Source organism: Orcinus orca, chromosome 13, assembly GCF_937001465.1.
Source record: "Orcinus orca chromosome 13, mOrcOrc1.1, whole genome shotgun sequence".
Classification (NCBI taxonomy): domain Eukaryota; kingdom Metazoa; phylum Chordata; class Mammalia; order Artiodactyla; family Delphinidae; genus Orcinus; species Orcinus orca.
This window is the reverse complement of record NC_064571.1, coordinates 69319388-69334497: the sequence shown is the minus strand read 5'-3', so window position 1 is coordinate 69334497 and position 15110 is coordinate 69319388. Positions and strand designations below refer to the sequence as shown.

At 39.9% G+C, this 15110-nt stretch overlaps 1 long non-coding RNA gene across 2 annotated transcripts in view; it reads right to left on the bottom strand.

Annotated features, from left to right (window-relative positions):
• LOC125960895 (uncharacterized) overlaps nucleotides 1-15110 on the bottom strand; it is a 124220-nt gene that overhangs the window by 93978 nt on the left and 15132 nt on the right. For both annotated transcript variants that reach the window (XR_007471034.1, XR_007471035.1), the window contains one exon: nucleotides 8898-11266. This is a non-coding gene — a long non-coding RNA (uncharacterized LOC125960895). The remainder of the gene's footprint in view (nucleotides 1-8897; nucleotides 11267-15110) is intronic.

The following is a 15110-nucleotide window of genomic DNA, read 5'->3' as shown; positions in this document are numbered from 1 at the left end:
CATGAGGATCCCTGCTGAGTTGTCTGAGCCTGAAAGGGTGGCCACATCTGCAACAGCAGCCTCAGGCTGCATTCATTAACCCAAAAGGGAAAAGGAAAAGGCAACAACTTAGTGGACTGCCAAAGCTTGTCTTTAAAAATATGTAGATGGGTTTAGTCAAATGAAGGAGATGGATCCTGGGGTGAAGACAGAGCTTACCTTGCTTCAGAGAGCAAAGCTAGGCCCAGAAACTAAAATTTTCAGAAAAAAAGTTTCAGATTAAAAAAAAAAGATCTCACTAAAGATGCTAAAGATCAGAACTTTCTGACAGTGGAAGAACCACAGGTGAGCTGGGCTGCAAAGCAGAAGCCTGCCCTGGGTCTAAGGTCCCTTCTAACACTTTCATTCTATGATTTGGTTTATGTCTAAACACCATGAGCGTGGCACTGAGGAGGCTGTTTACAAAGATTTTTGTTTTCTCTCTCTTCAGGAATAGCCAATTAAAAAGAAATATCAACATCATTAGCCATTAGAGAAATACAAAGCAAAATCACAGTGAGGTACCAATTCCCACTCAGTAGGATGGCTATAACGAAAAAGATGGACACTAATGAGTGTTGACAAGGATGTGGAGAAATCAGAACCTTCATATATTGCTGGTGGGAATTTAAGATGGTATAGCCTCTTTGGAAAGCGGTCTGGCAATTCCTCAAAATGTTAAACATAGAGTTACCATATGACTCAGCAATTTCACTCCTAGGTATATACCCAAGAGAAATGAAAACATATGTCCACACAAAAACTTGTACATGAATGTTCATAGCAGCATTATTCATAATAACCAAAAACTCAAATGTTCATTGGAAACAATTCAAATGTCCATCAACTGATGAATGGCTAAATAAAATGTAGTGGGACTTCCCTTGCGGTCCAGTGGTTAAGACTCCACGCTTCCACTGCAGGGGGTGCGGGTTTGACCCCTGGTCAGGGAACTAAGATCCTGCATGCCTCGTGGTGCGGCCTAAAAAAAAAAAAAAGTGATATATACATACAATGGGATGTTATTCAGCAGCAAAAGGGAATGAAGTCCTAAGACATGTTACAAACACGGGTGAACCTTGAAAACCCTGTAAGTGAAAGAAGTCACAAAAGACCACATATTGTGGGATGCCAACTATATGAAATGTCCAGAATAGGCACATCTATAGAGACACAAAGTAGATTTGTGGTTATCTAGGGCTGGGGAGGGGATGGAAGGGAGAAGGATGGGAGAGGAGTCTGGGGGGAAATAGGAAGTGACTGCTAATGGCTACACAGTTTCTTTCTGGGATAACGAAAATGTACTAAAGTTGACTGTGGTGATGGTTGAGCAACTCTGCAAATAAAAAAACATTGACATCTAACACAACATTGTAATATAACTATACTTCAATTAAAAAATCACATGGCGTTAAAGAAAGAAATTGATAAATTTTTAAAAATTGACATGTACCCTTAAAATGGATAAAAATGTACGGTATGTGAATTATATCTCAGTAAGACTGCTAAAAAACAGAATTCTGGCACCAAGTTCAGAATGCAAATTGACTTATGTATCCCAGACCAGTTTAGATTTGTGCTGTCAATACATAGGGGGCAGTGGGAGAGAAAGAAAGAGAGAAGGAAAGAAAGAAGGGGGAGCAGGGAGGAAGGAAGAAAAGAAAAAACTATTCTCACAGCAAAATGGGAAGTAGATTTTTGGCATAAATGTTATTTGTAATTTGCTAATTAAAGAAGGATCTCTATCACGTAAATATGTGTTTCCGAATTCTGACACCAGAGGTGTTTTTTAGGATGGTTGCTCCTGAATTTCCCCAATACCCAGACAGTAGAGCCCCCTGACCTGCACCCAGAATTTAACACACACACATACACACACACACTAACTTGATTAAAGGCCTCTGGCCCCAGAGATGCAGCACTTCATGCTGGTTCAAATGTGACCCATTACCCTAAATATTTCTTCTTGATATAACACCATCCTGAACTCATGGCAGCAGTTCTGTACCTCTTTTGCCCTATGTCTTCAAAACAAAAGGTTTGTGGGTTGTGTTGCTTCCCATATTAGAAATAAAAACTACTTTGGAAAGATTTGAGTGACAGAAGCTCTTAGATAAGAAAAGACAAATGAATTAAGTTGTCAAATCTTTCTTTTCAAAGAGTATGAACGCAATAGGTTCTTGCCTAACACAGTATCATTAGCCAGGAGTGCTGAGAATCCCTTGTCTTTCTTCTCTTTGTGTTCCATCTCATAGTCCTGGAGGTACTTGAGAATTAGATGCATTTGCAATAATTGCACAGGTGACTGAGGATATTTCACAATAGCAAACCATTCATATTACTTTTAAAATGTAAATATGTGTATGTAGCATGCATGAAACATAATACTGATTCTCTATTGATGACTAGATAGATATTAAACACGAGAATTGCAATAATTTAATTTTATAAATATACTTAATAAGATTTAATCAAATATTCAGAGTTAAATTTAAAGTTCAGCTATATTTAAATAATCTTTATTTAAAATGTTGGTGTATTTATGTATTTGTTTATTTTTGTTTGTTTGTTTGTTTTTTGCAGTACGCGGGCCTCTCACTGTCGTGGCCTCTCCTGTTGCGGAGCACAGGCTCCGAACGCGCAGGCTCAGCGGCCATGGCTCACGGGCCGAGCCGCTCCGCGGCATGTGCGATTCTGCCGGACCAGGGCACGAACCCGTGTCCCCTGCATCGGAAGGCGGGCTCTCAACCACTGCGCCACCAGGGAAGCCCCATGTATTTGTTTTTATTTTGCCTTTAATTTAAATAGATAATACAAATATTTTAAAGCAATAACTTTTTGAAAATATTCAAAGTAATTATAATTTAAAATGTACATTCACTGAACTTACATTTTGATAAAAATAGACTCAAATTTTAAACATTTTGAATATAATTACTTTCTATTTACTTTGTTATTACTGTCAATTGAATACATTACATGAAAATCTTTATTTTAAGAACATAATCAGTGATTTTGCTGAAATGAAGAAAATGTGGAATAAATGATTTACGAATTATTTAAGTCTTTTGTCACTCATACAAAATATCATTAGCGCATCCAAACATGTGCAACAATTAAATTCAGCCAGCTTGGATATTTTGCTACCTTTCATCATATTGAGACTATAGCTTTATCAGTGTTTTGGGATTTTGTCATTGATTTGTCAAGATAGAAGGATAGGATAATCTTATTTAACAGTTTTTAGCCTTTTTTTTTTTTTTTTACAGCTTTTAAATATGTGGACATAGGGTACATGGTCTCCATTGGTGCCCTTGCCCAGTCTACTTCCTTTCCTTGACCCTACCAGGCACTAGCCTTTACAGTTACTTAGAATTTTTCAGGACTTTGGGTGGGTAGTCTCTCTATAAATCCAAATTACTAGGCTTTATTAAACGTTTTACATGCCAAAGCAGACAAACAACATACATTTTTAAACACCCACATCTGAAAATTCTTCTAGGTATAATCCCTTGTAATGTACAGCCAGCAAAGCAACCATGACATTCCCTCATTTTCCTGACTAAATTTAGAAGCAAATATTTTCAGAATACGAAATTAAATTACAAAGGTCATAGGACAATGAATAATATGCCATGTGTGGTTAATTACACTTAGTTCTTTAAAAAAAAGAAAGTCATCTTAGCCTCTATATAAAAACTGTGTGTATGGGTATTTCACTTTGAAATGTCAAAGGGTTACTTGGTTTCAAAAAGAAAATGGAAAAGCACAAAGATATTTATGTAATACTGAAAGAAAGTCTTTCTTAAGAGAATGTAATGTTTAATTCTTTATGGCTTCCCTTTGTCCTGTGGCTAGCTTACAAATATGCAGTGCACAATACTTTGTGCCATTGAAATTAAGGGTTCATGTATTTTTAGTCTTTTCAGAGAAAAGAACCAAATAATTAAGATACAGAAAAGATATGATTGTTTCCCTACAGTTACTAAATCTGATGAACCATTATAATCATAAGGTACATAGAATTACATTTAATCTTTTTCCATGAGGAGATAACCTGTACTTTTAACTTCAAACGAGAGGCTGTTTTTTTCTACCCTTAATACTTCAGACTTCAAAAGTAAAACAGTTCTGAGATACTTGAATCAAAGGCAATTGTCTGCCTAATTTTTATTTCTGCCATAATTAAAGCAGGGAACTTAATTGTCAGTGAACTCATTCTAATACTCCAATAAGACAAAATAAGCAAGCCATGTTGTTAATGGCAATGACGGTAGTGATAGCTCTGGGCAGTCTAGCAAATGCTTACCTGTGACTTGGGGTGTTCACCTAAAAAAAGACACACTGAGGTCACGCTCACTTTTGGTTTTTTGGGTAATTTTGCCCTGCCACGCCCTGGGAGATCAGAGAAAGATTTTTCCTCTCAATTTTTTTTTCTTCCCTCTGTTGCCCTAGGACTTATACTCTTGTTTATTCTGATCGGTTTAACAAGTATCAATGGACACTTACTGTCAGACACTGTGCTTGATGTTAGGAATTCAAAGTGAAGAATACAGTCTTTGGGGTCAAGAAGCCCAGTCTGGAGAATTCAGACAATGGGAATACCATGTGATATATGCTCTCTGCTAGAGGCATGCATGAGGTTCCTGTTCCAGCCCAGCCCACAGATTTTGAGTCCAGAGGAGGGATTCAGTTTCTTCATCTGAATAACTTCTCTATGGTCCATTCAAACAGTAAAATGTACATGATTCTAGTTTTTTTTGTTGCTGTTGGAGTATAGTTGACTTACAATGTTGTGTTAGTTTCAGGTATACAGCAAAGTGAATCCGTTATACATATACATATATCCACTCTTTTTTAGATTTTTCTTTCCCGTATAGCCCATGACAGAGTATTGAGCAGAGTTCCCTGTGCTATACAGTAGGTCCTTATTAGTTATCTATTTTATCTATAGTAGTGTGTATATGTCAATCCCAATCTCTCAAATATCCCTCCTCCACTGCCCCTTTACTACCCACCCCCCACCCGGTAACCATAAATATGTTTTCTACATCTGGCTGATGACTCTAGGTTTCATATTATTTCAGATGAAGTGTTTAACAGTTACACTGATGCAGCTATAGACTTTCTCCAATGCTGATGCCAGGATCAGTCTGTCTCTTCCAGGCTTCTCTTAATGTTTTCCTTATGTTATTAACCTACGTAAAGTCCCACAGCTACATTTTATCCATGGGGGCTGGGGGGTTGGTATGGGTGTGTTTTGAAAGTGCAGTACCCCTTCAATTCACCCTCACTTGGTGGAGAATGGTTTTGTCATCTTACTCAAGTTACTTTCCACAGATTCAAATTCTAAAAGAATTTATCTTTGATCCTTTTGAAACAAATACAAGTCTGAGACATACTCCTCTCTTCTGTTTTGGAAAAGAGAGGCCTTAAGATGGTTGTATCTTGTGATTTATTGCCAGTGTACAAGGCTGATCCCAGGCACAGGCTCTTGGCTTGTGTCATCCAAGCTCCTAGGGTTTTGCTGATTCAGGAATCATTCTGTTCTTTATAGCTCTTCTGCTGGCCACTTCTAAATAAGGAGAACCATCTTCCAGCTTGAGTTGTAAAACTCATGTTTTGTTTTGCTTTTTTGAAGAGGTTTCAAGAAGACCCAAGGTAAGATGAGATGAATTGTAGATCAGTGAATTTCAAGTGGGAGGGATAAGAGCTTTTTCAAACTACACAGTGCCCCTCTGCCCATCCCTATCCATCGCAGCATTTGAGAATCACTGCTGTAGGGAGTCTCCACAGGAGATTAGAACCTGGAGACCAAGCTCCACTTACATTTCTGTCACCAGCTCCCCAGCTGTTCTGTGATCCTGGTTCACCTTCTAGTCAATACACTAATCTGTTCATCTGTATACTTTGAATTTAAATACATAAAAATTTAAAGTGATTTAAATCCCAAAGAATGAAATATATAATGAAAAAGCTATCATAGAAAAAAATATATTTAGACTGCCTACTATACTTACCCCCAAAACAGCAAAGTTGGTTAAACTGGGTTCTTTCAGTAAGTCTTGTTTACCCCTCAACAAAACAGACATTCAATTGCAGCTAAAGGATCCAGTTTCAAAATGATGTCCGTTCATTCCCTGGGATGCAATTTAGGTATATTATCCAAACTCCAGGGGCAGATCCCTTTATCTAGACGAATGATAGAGCGCTGACAGGACCCAGCAGAGCCAGGCAGTTACAGACCCACCGGGGGTAAGTATGTAGCTTGCAGACCTGTATGAGATGTCTCAGAGAGCCCTTGGATTTGGTACTTCCCACCGGTTACCTGAGCTCATCTCATTCCTGGCTAAAGGCATTTTCTCCTTAGCTTTCTCTAAAAGTCTCACCTTGCCCTGCCTCCCCCTCTGCTTTAGTTCTAAAAACCCCTGTTCTCCCAAGTGTCCTAGGAGGCAATAGCTCCTGTCTGGCCCCTCCAGTCCCTGTTCCCCTCTTGGACTTACCTATCTCTGTGGTTAGCAAAACCTAATGTATTTATTATCTGGCCATTTACAGAAAACATCTGTCAAACCGTGGACTAAAGTACCCATGGCTCCTCTGTTGGGGATGCGTCCAGCATAATCACTCCTGGCCCCTCATCTTCCCCTCACTCAACATCCCCTCAGGAAGTCATGTGAATTATACGACTGTTGAACTTGGCAGAAGGAACTGAGCTTAGATCAGCCCTTATCTTCTCAGAGCTAGCCTGTGTGGTCCACTCTCTGCCATGCAGTACGGGGCCAACAAGTCACTCTGCTCTAGAACTTTATCTCAGGGGTAGACTCACACTAACCCAAGCTCGCAGAGACGGCCATAGAGCCAGAATACTAATTTATTCCATTTTAATGATAAATGCAACCAGCTAGCCAGTGGGCCCTCACATCAGCAGATCAGGGCATTTGCTCCCTGAAGACAGGGAAAAAAGTGATTTAAATTCTGTATTTAGAGCATCAAATCTGCATAAGGAGAAGTAGGGAGATGATTTATCAAAGGATACATTTGCTACAGAGACCTAAGAGCTCAAGTCCTTGAGCCAAGGCCCCTTCTCCCATGGACACTATTTGGGAAGCTGCTATCAACTTCTGGCTTCTTAGCTCGGGTTGTTTTTTGTTTGTTTGTTTTTGTTTTTGCTGTACGTGGGCCTCTCACTGTTGTGGCCTCTCCCGTTGCAGAGCACAGGCTTCAGACGCGCAGGCTCAGCGGCCATGGTTCACGGGCCCAGCCGCTCCGCAGCATGTGGGATCTTCCCGGACCGGGGCACGAACCCTCGTCCCCTGCATCGGCAGGCGGACTCTCAACCACTGCGCCACCAGGGAAGCCCTTAGCTTGGGTTTTCTATGCTATAGGCTAACAGCAGCTCTGCCCACCGCCGCTGTTCATCCAGGCTTTCTCCAAACAATCAATTACCTTTACACTTGTTAAATTCACAGTCACATTCCGGTGCTTGCCATCCTGAGATTACCTCCAAGTCACCTTGGCTGAATTTATAGGTGTTTCCAGTTACACACTGGTTACCTATCAGTTTACTCCTTCAGTTGACTTACCATATCTGTGTGTGTGTGTGTGTGTGTGTGTATATTTGTGTTTGCCTTATCCATTTAACTCCCAGAAGGAAACCTCATTTCCTACCTCCAGTTTTCTTTGGAAGCCATTACCCCATTTACTGCTAACAAAGGCATTTTTGAGCTCTTTGGAAAGAAAACTTTCAGTATAACTTTTTATTATAGTTTAAAACTTAACTACCTGAATTCAAACACGTAAGCAGTTTTTGCTGATTTCATATTGTAATAATTTATGAGACTGAGCTAATGATGACAAATACCTTGTAAAGACTCTCAGTGTAAGTCATCTGGTCTTTAACCACTGTTAGTCTTACGCAATAAACTCAACACATTTTTAATATCTCTGATTTGTTTCCAAAGGAGGTGGATAAAAGTATTTGACTCTTAAGCAAAGAAATAGCTAGCTGGATGCCTTGGACAACCAGATCAGTCTCAGATCAGAACCAGTCTTTCCCCACTGTCTTCCTTTTTCTCCTCCCCAAACTTCTCTCCTGTGTGAGGCATAGTTTGGGGCACTGTAGCTATAACCGTGAAAATATGACATAATAGATGATTCTTGACCTAATGGGGCTTATGTTCTAGTTGAGGGAGACAGACTATAAACAAACAAACAAGAAGAATATCAGCAGCTAGTTGACTGCTACAGAAAACAAAACTGAATAACATAATAGATGGAGGTCATCAGTTTAAGCTAAGACCTGAACAAAAAGTAGGAGCCAATTATAGGAAAATGAGGGTAAAGAACATTACAGTAGAGAAGGCCTGGGACATGCCCAAAAGGAGGAGTAGGCTTGGTGAGCGAGGGAAGAGAAAGAAGGCTAGAGGGTGGCTGGCAGGGAAGAGAGCAGGAATAAGAATAAGTCTTCCATCCACAGCATGGGATGTGGAATGTGTGCAGGGGCAAATACGTTGATAATTTCCTCATTTAGAGGGACTGTGGAAACTGTAACATGTTTTTTTTGCCTGCTTCATGTTTTTGTTCTATTTTAAAAATACGTAATAAGGAAAGGTGGGTGTGTAATATGGGTTGGTTCAGTCTCCGTAGCATTGTCTCTGGCCAAACTCATCTGTAAGTCTTTTCCAGATTTACCAGGTGATACCATGTTCCAAATCAACCAAATGACATTTGAGAAGAGCAAAAGGGCAAGGATGTTAAAAATTCATCACCGTGCCCCTCAAGATCTCAGAGGTCACAGGTGTTTAAAAGCCAAGAAAGGAAGACTAAAGCCCAAGTGAATGGCTTTTTATGAATTGTTTTATTAAATTTGATAAACTTACCCCTTTGGAGGGATGGAGATGTCAGGATTCTGGGTCTCAAAATGTGTCTTCCAGCTCAGTGATACTAAGGAAAGGATAAATCAGGCCTCCAAATGTACATTGGCCCTGAAGTTTGCAGGTTCATAAAGTCATTGTTCTCAGTTCTTTCGGGAGAGAGCTGGCTCTGGGGAATTGATTCACATTAATCAGATTTATAGTAGACTAATAAAGTACAATGCCATTTATTCATTACCCGAGAGAGTTACAACTACTGACTGAAATTCATGTTTTTGGTCAGCACACACTCTGGCTGGTAGGAAAACATATTTAAGAAATCAGATTAAAGTCAGATGGTTAACTGTTAAATATGGAAGTTGAACAAATCAAGTTCGATGTCTGGAAAGGCTATATGCATTAAGCAGTCTTTCTTTTCATTGCAAGGACATACAGTCTTGGGTGGGCAAATGATCTACTATTCAGCTGGACAGGGAAGGCCAGTGCTGGAGAAACATTGGCAAATTTTTACTCCTAGTCTCTCCTTTTTTCTAGAACTGGGTCACTGATTCCCAGAGGGTGGTCTGAAGGTCACCTACAGTAAATGTTCCTTGGTTATTTATTAAAAATGCATTTTTTCAGGTCCTGTCCCACACTTCTGAATCAAAATCTATGGTGTTGGGCTGGGAATATTGATTTAAATTATTTTTCTGGGGAACTGTAAGCACACCAAAGTTTGCTTCTTTTTTTAACTTAATTTATTAAAAAATTTTTTTGGGGTGCGTTGGGTCTTCGTTGCTGCGTGTGGGCTTTTTCCAGTTGGGGCGAGCGCGTTTCTCATTGCAGTGGCTTCTCTAGTTGCAGAGCACAGGCTCTAGGCGTAGGGGCTTCAGTAGTTGTGGCACACAGGGTCAGTAGTTGCAGCCCGTGGGCTCTAGAGTGCAGGCTCAGTAGTTGTGGCACACGGGCTTAGTTGCTCTGCGGCATGTGGGATCTTCCCGGACCAGGGCTGGAACCCGTGTCCCCTGCATTGGCAGGCAGATTCTTTTTTTTTTTTTTTTTGCATTACGCGGGCCTCTCACTGCTGTGGCCTCTCCCGTTGCAGAGCACAGGCTCCGGACGCACAGGCCCAGCGGCCATGGCTCACGGGCCCAGCCGCTCTGCAGCATGTGGGATCTTCCCAGACTGGGGCACAAATCCGCGTCCCCTGCATCGGCAGGCGGACTCTCAACCACTGCGCCACCAGGGAAGCCCAATTGGCAGCAGATTCTTAACCACTGCGCCACCAGGGTAGTCCCTCAATATCTTGTAATAACCTATACCCTGAATTTAGAAGGGAAAACTCAACAACACCGCGGAATGATAGCCCAGTTTCACAGGGTAGCTTCCTTGACTTTATAACGAGCAGTATTTTCATTCATCATTATTATGGTGACTCATTTTCTCATCTAATAAATGATGGCTCTTTCATTTCCTTCATAAATGTTGATGAATTTGTTTCAATATCATCATCAGTACTTATTCTTGTAAAAATCTGTTCAGCAATTCTGAAGGAAGCATATTCTGCTGGAACATATGATCCTCCAAACTCCAGAACTCCATACTCCAGAGGTCCTCCTTTGGATATGCTTAGCAGGTGGATTCTTAACCACTGTGCCACCAGGGAAGTCCCCACACCAAAGTTTTGAAAGCCGCTGCTAAACTATATAACCTTAGGCAAGTTAGTTACTTAACTTCTCCAAGCCTTTGTTTGTTTGTCTGTAAAACAGGGATAATAATAGGTCTTATCTTCCTGGGCTACTACAGGGATCATGTAAAGCCCTTAGAAGAGTGTCTGGCACCTAGTAAGCCCTCAATACCTGCTTCCTGTCATTATTATTACCACCATTATTGTCATCATCTTCATTGCCATTAATTGGCCCACCGCATTCCTGTTTGCTCACAGATTTGATTTTTTTAAATTTTTCATTGATGACATTTTGGGGTTTTTGCTTCTTAAGGATGGAAAAGATGGTATCCTAAGCCATTTCTAAATCATGCAGCAGGATGGATTTATTTTTAGGAAAGTTTCTAATGGCATCCACAGTGTTTGAATTAAAGCTTACTTTTGATCTCAGAGTTTGGCACATCCTTGCCCCTGCCTTAAAAGTCAGGTTGCATCTTATTTTGGGGCTAAAAGTTCTGTCTACTGACAACAGCAACATATCAAGTTGTTTAAAGTCATTTCTTTAAAAGTTGTCACTTGTTATGAATTACCCTCACATTTACACCTTCCTTTAAAAAATGAACACAATGGGGACTTCCTTGGTGGTCCAGTGGTTAAGACTCCATGCTTCCACTGCAGGGGGCATGGGTTCGATCCCTAGTCCAGGAACTAAAATCCCGCATCCGTGTGGCTGGGAAAAAAAAAAAGAAGAACACAATGTAGAAACAGAGTTCTCTCAACTAGTGTTGGTTGAGTGATGGTGATCCTAATTAAATCGGGTGAAATCTTGGAGGTACCATGCTAGTATGTTTGGAACTAGAGTACCACATACCATGTTTGGTAACTTGTCAGTTTGCGAGTAGAACTTAGAGCAGCACCATTCCTATTAACCCTTTCTTCTCTGAATACTTCAGAGTATTCAGAGTGGGTTATTTAATTAAGCCTCAAAACATCTCTGTGACACGGATAATTACACTAGTCATTCCTACATTTTAGACGGGCACATTACAGGAGGAAGAGGTTAAGTGAAGCTAATTCTTCCAGTTAGGCTGATTCAGCAGCAAAACCACTCAGGGAATGTTTAAGCATTGCAATCTAAATAGTTCTGCACCTGGTTTCCTTAAGTATAACATTTAAAACTGAGTTGTAATAGTATTGGAAGTCCTAGCCACATCAATCAGACAAGAAAAAGAAATAAAACATATCCAAATTGGAAGGAAAGAGGTAAAATTGTCATTCTTTGCAGATGACATGACATTCTAAATAGAAAACCCTGAAGACTCCACATAAAAACTGTTAGAACTAATAAATGAATTCAGCAAGGTAGCAGGATACAAGATTAATATACAGAAAAGTGTTGCATTTCTTTACACTAACAATGAAATATCAGAAAGAGAAAGTTAAAAAACAATATCATTTAAAATCACTGCAGAAAACAAACAAGCAAACAAAAAACCTAGGAATAAACCTAACCAAGGAGGTGAAAGACATATGATGAAAACTATAAAACATTGATAAAGGAAACTGAAGATGATTCAAAGAAATGGAAAGATATCCCATGCTCATGGATTAGAAGAATTAATATTGTTAAAATGGCCATACTGCCCAAAACAATCCACAGATTTAATGCGATCCCTATCAAATTATCCATAATATTTTTCACAGAACTAGAACAAACAATCCTAAAATTTATATGGAACCACAAAAGACCCAGAATTGCCAAAGCAATCCTGAGGAAAAAGAACAAAGCTGGAGGCATAACCCTCCAGGCTTCAGACAATACTACAAAGTTACAGTAAGTAAGATGTTATGGAAAAAGCCAAAAGAACTTTTTGGCCAACCCAATAGATACAATGGAATATTACTCAGCCACAAAAAAATAATGAAATATTGCCATTTGCAGCAACATGGATGGACCTAGAGAATATCATACTATTTGAAGTAAGTCAGACAGAGATAAACAAATATTACATGATATCACTTTTATGTAAAATCTAAAAAACAATACAAATGAATCTATATACAAAACAGAAACAGACTCAAAGACAAAAAACAAACTTATGGTTACCAAAGGTGGGGGGCCGATAAATGCAGAGTATGTAATTAACAAACTACTATACATAAAATAGATAAGCAACAAGGATTTACTGTATAACACAGGGAACAATATTCAATATCTTGTAATAACCTATAATGGGAAATAATCTGAAAAATATATGTATATAACTGAATCACTTTACTGTATACCTGAAACTAACACAATATTATATATCAACTATACGTCAATTAAAAAAGATAAAATAGAGGTGTTGAGAAATGAATACATTTTTGCAAAAACAAAAATTGAGTCTAACCTGGTGAAGAAAAAAGGAAGGTACACCCTGGGTTTAGCCAGGGCTTAACTACTCTGACTTCCTTTATGTCCAGTCTCCCAGTGCTGGACCTCTCCCCTTCTAATCAGTATGGATTCTTGTCCCTCCCTCTCATTTCCACTCACCAGTAAACTGTGACCCTACACTACCCACTGGTCTGCAGTGGAGGGAACAGCCTGAGTTACTGACAGCAGGCATGGCTCAAACAGCTTGCTGAGAGTGAGCCATGCCTACCAGACCCACAGCGCTCCACGTGGCTCTCCCCCATTTCACTCACGTGCTGGTTTCTGCTAAACATAGCCCAGTTCCCAGGTCACCAGCTGGCAAAGCTCTGAACTATTTTTAGCTAGGTCCAGGGCTCAGGGCACTAAATCTGGATAGGAAGCTGAGATACCACTCCAGCTTTTAAAAATAATAACTTCTATTTTTCTCTTGTTACGATTTATCATGACTTCATTTTAGACTTTCTGGAAAATATAGCTGAGGAAAAGGTGAGAACATTTAAAACACATAGCACAAAAAAGAAAATTAAAATTTTCTTTAATTTTAGGGTAATACTCTTCTTTGAGGTGCTATATCTGTATCTATCTATACATACAGTAAAGCATACTAATCTTAAATACACATTGTGTAAGTATATACTTGTTTAACCCAAACCTAGATCATCATAATGGATATTCCAACATCCCAGAAAGTTCTCACTTGTCCTTTACAGCCAATATCCTTATGCTCCAGAGGTAAATCCTATCCTTACTTTTACCACTTTTGATTTGTTCTGTTTTTGATTTTAATATAAATGGAATCATATGATATATACTTTGGCAGCACCACATGCAGGATCCTAGTTCCCTGACCAGGGATCGAACCCGTGCCTCCTCAGTAGAAGCTCGGAGCCCTAACCACTGGACTACCAGGGAATTCCCTAGTATATGCTCTTTATGTTTTCCTTTTTTTCACTCATTATGTCTGTGAGATTCATGCATGTTGTCACATGTAGCAGTAGATTGTTGTTTCGTCTGTTTTTGCTGTATAAAATTCCACCATGTGAATACACTATAATTTATCACTTCTCCTGTTGAAGGATATTTAGTTTGTCTCCAAATTTTGGTTATTAAAAATAAAACTGTCATGAACATTTTGTTTGTGTCTATTAGTGACCACACGCACCCATTTCTGGTATGGAACTAGGAGTGGAACTGCTAAGTCATAGGGTAGCCTTAGATCTGGCTTTTATACATGTGCCAGTTTTCCAAACCAATTCTACCAAATTTACATTCCAAGAGCAATGTGTGAGAGTTCTAAAACATACCTTCACTTGATAATTTCAAATCTTTTAACTATTCTAAAGAGTATTAGTTGGGGACTTCCCTGGTGGCGCAGTGGTTGAGAGTCCACCTGCCGATGCAGAGGACGCGGGTTCGTGCCCGGGTCCGGGAAGATCCTACATGCCGCGGAGCGGCTGGGCCAGTGAGCCATGGCCGCTGAGCCTGTGCGTCCGGAGCCTGTGCTCCACAACGGGAGAGGCCACAACAGTGAGAGGCCCGCGTACCGCAAAAAAAAAACACCAAAAAAAGCCCAAGAATCTGCCTGCCAATGCAGGGGACATGGGTTTGAGCCCTGGTCCAGGAAGATCCTACATGCCGCAGAACAACTAAGCCTGTGCGTGTGCCACAACTACTGAGCCTGCACTCTAGAGCCCGCAAGCCACAACTACTGAGCCCATGTGCCACAACTACTAAAGCCTGCAGGTCTAGAGCCCATGCTCCACAACAAGAAGCCACCGCAATAAGAAGCCTGCTCCCAGCAATTAAGAGCAGCCCCCGCTCGCCGCAACTAGAGAAAGCCCGCGCACAGCAACAAAGACCCAACACAGCCAAAAGTAAATAAATAAATAAATAAATAAAATTAATAAAGAGTATGAGTTGGTATCTCATTGTGGTTTTCATTTGCATTTCCCTGGTGACTAATGATGTTGAGTACTTTTTCAGACACTTACTGGACATTTGGACAATCTTTTCTATGAAATGCTTCTTTAAATCTTTTGCCCATTTTAAAAATTGGGTTGTTTGCCTTTCTTCTTATTGGTTTATAGGATTCAAGTTATTTGTTGGACCCTCAGATTCCTCATCTATGAAAAGAATAAGGACCATGACATTAAAGTTC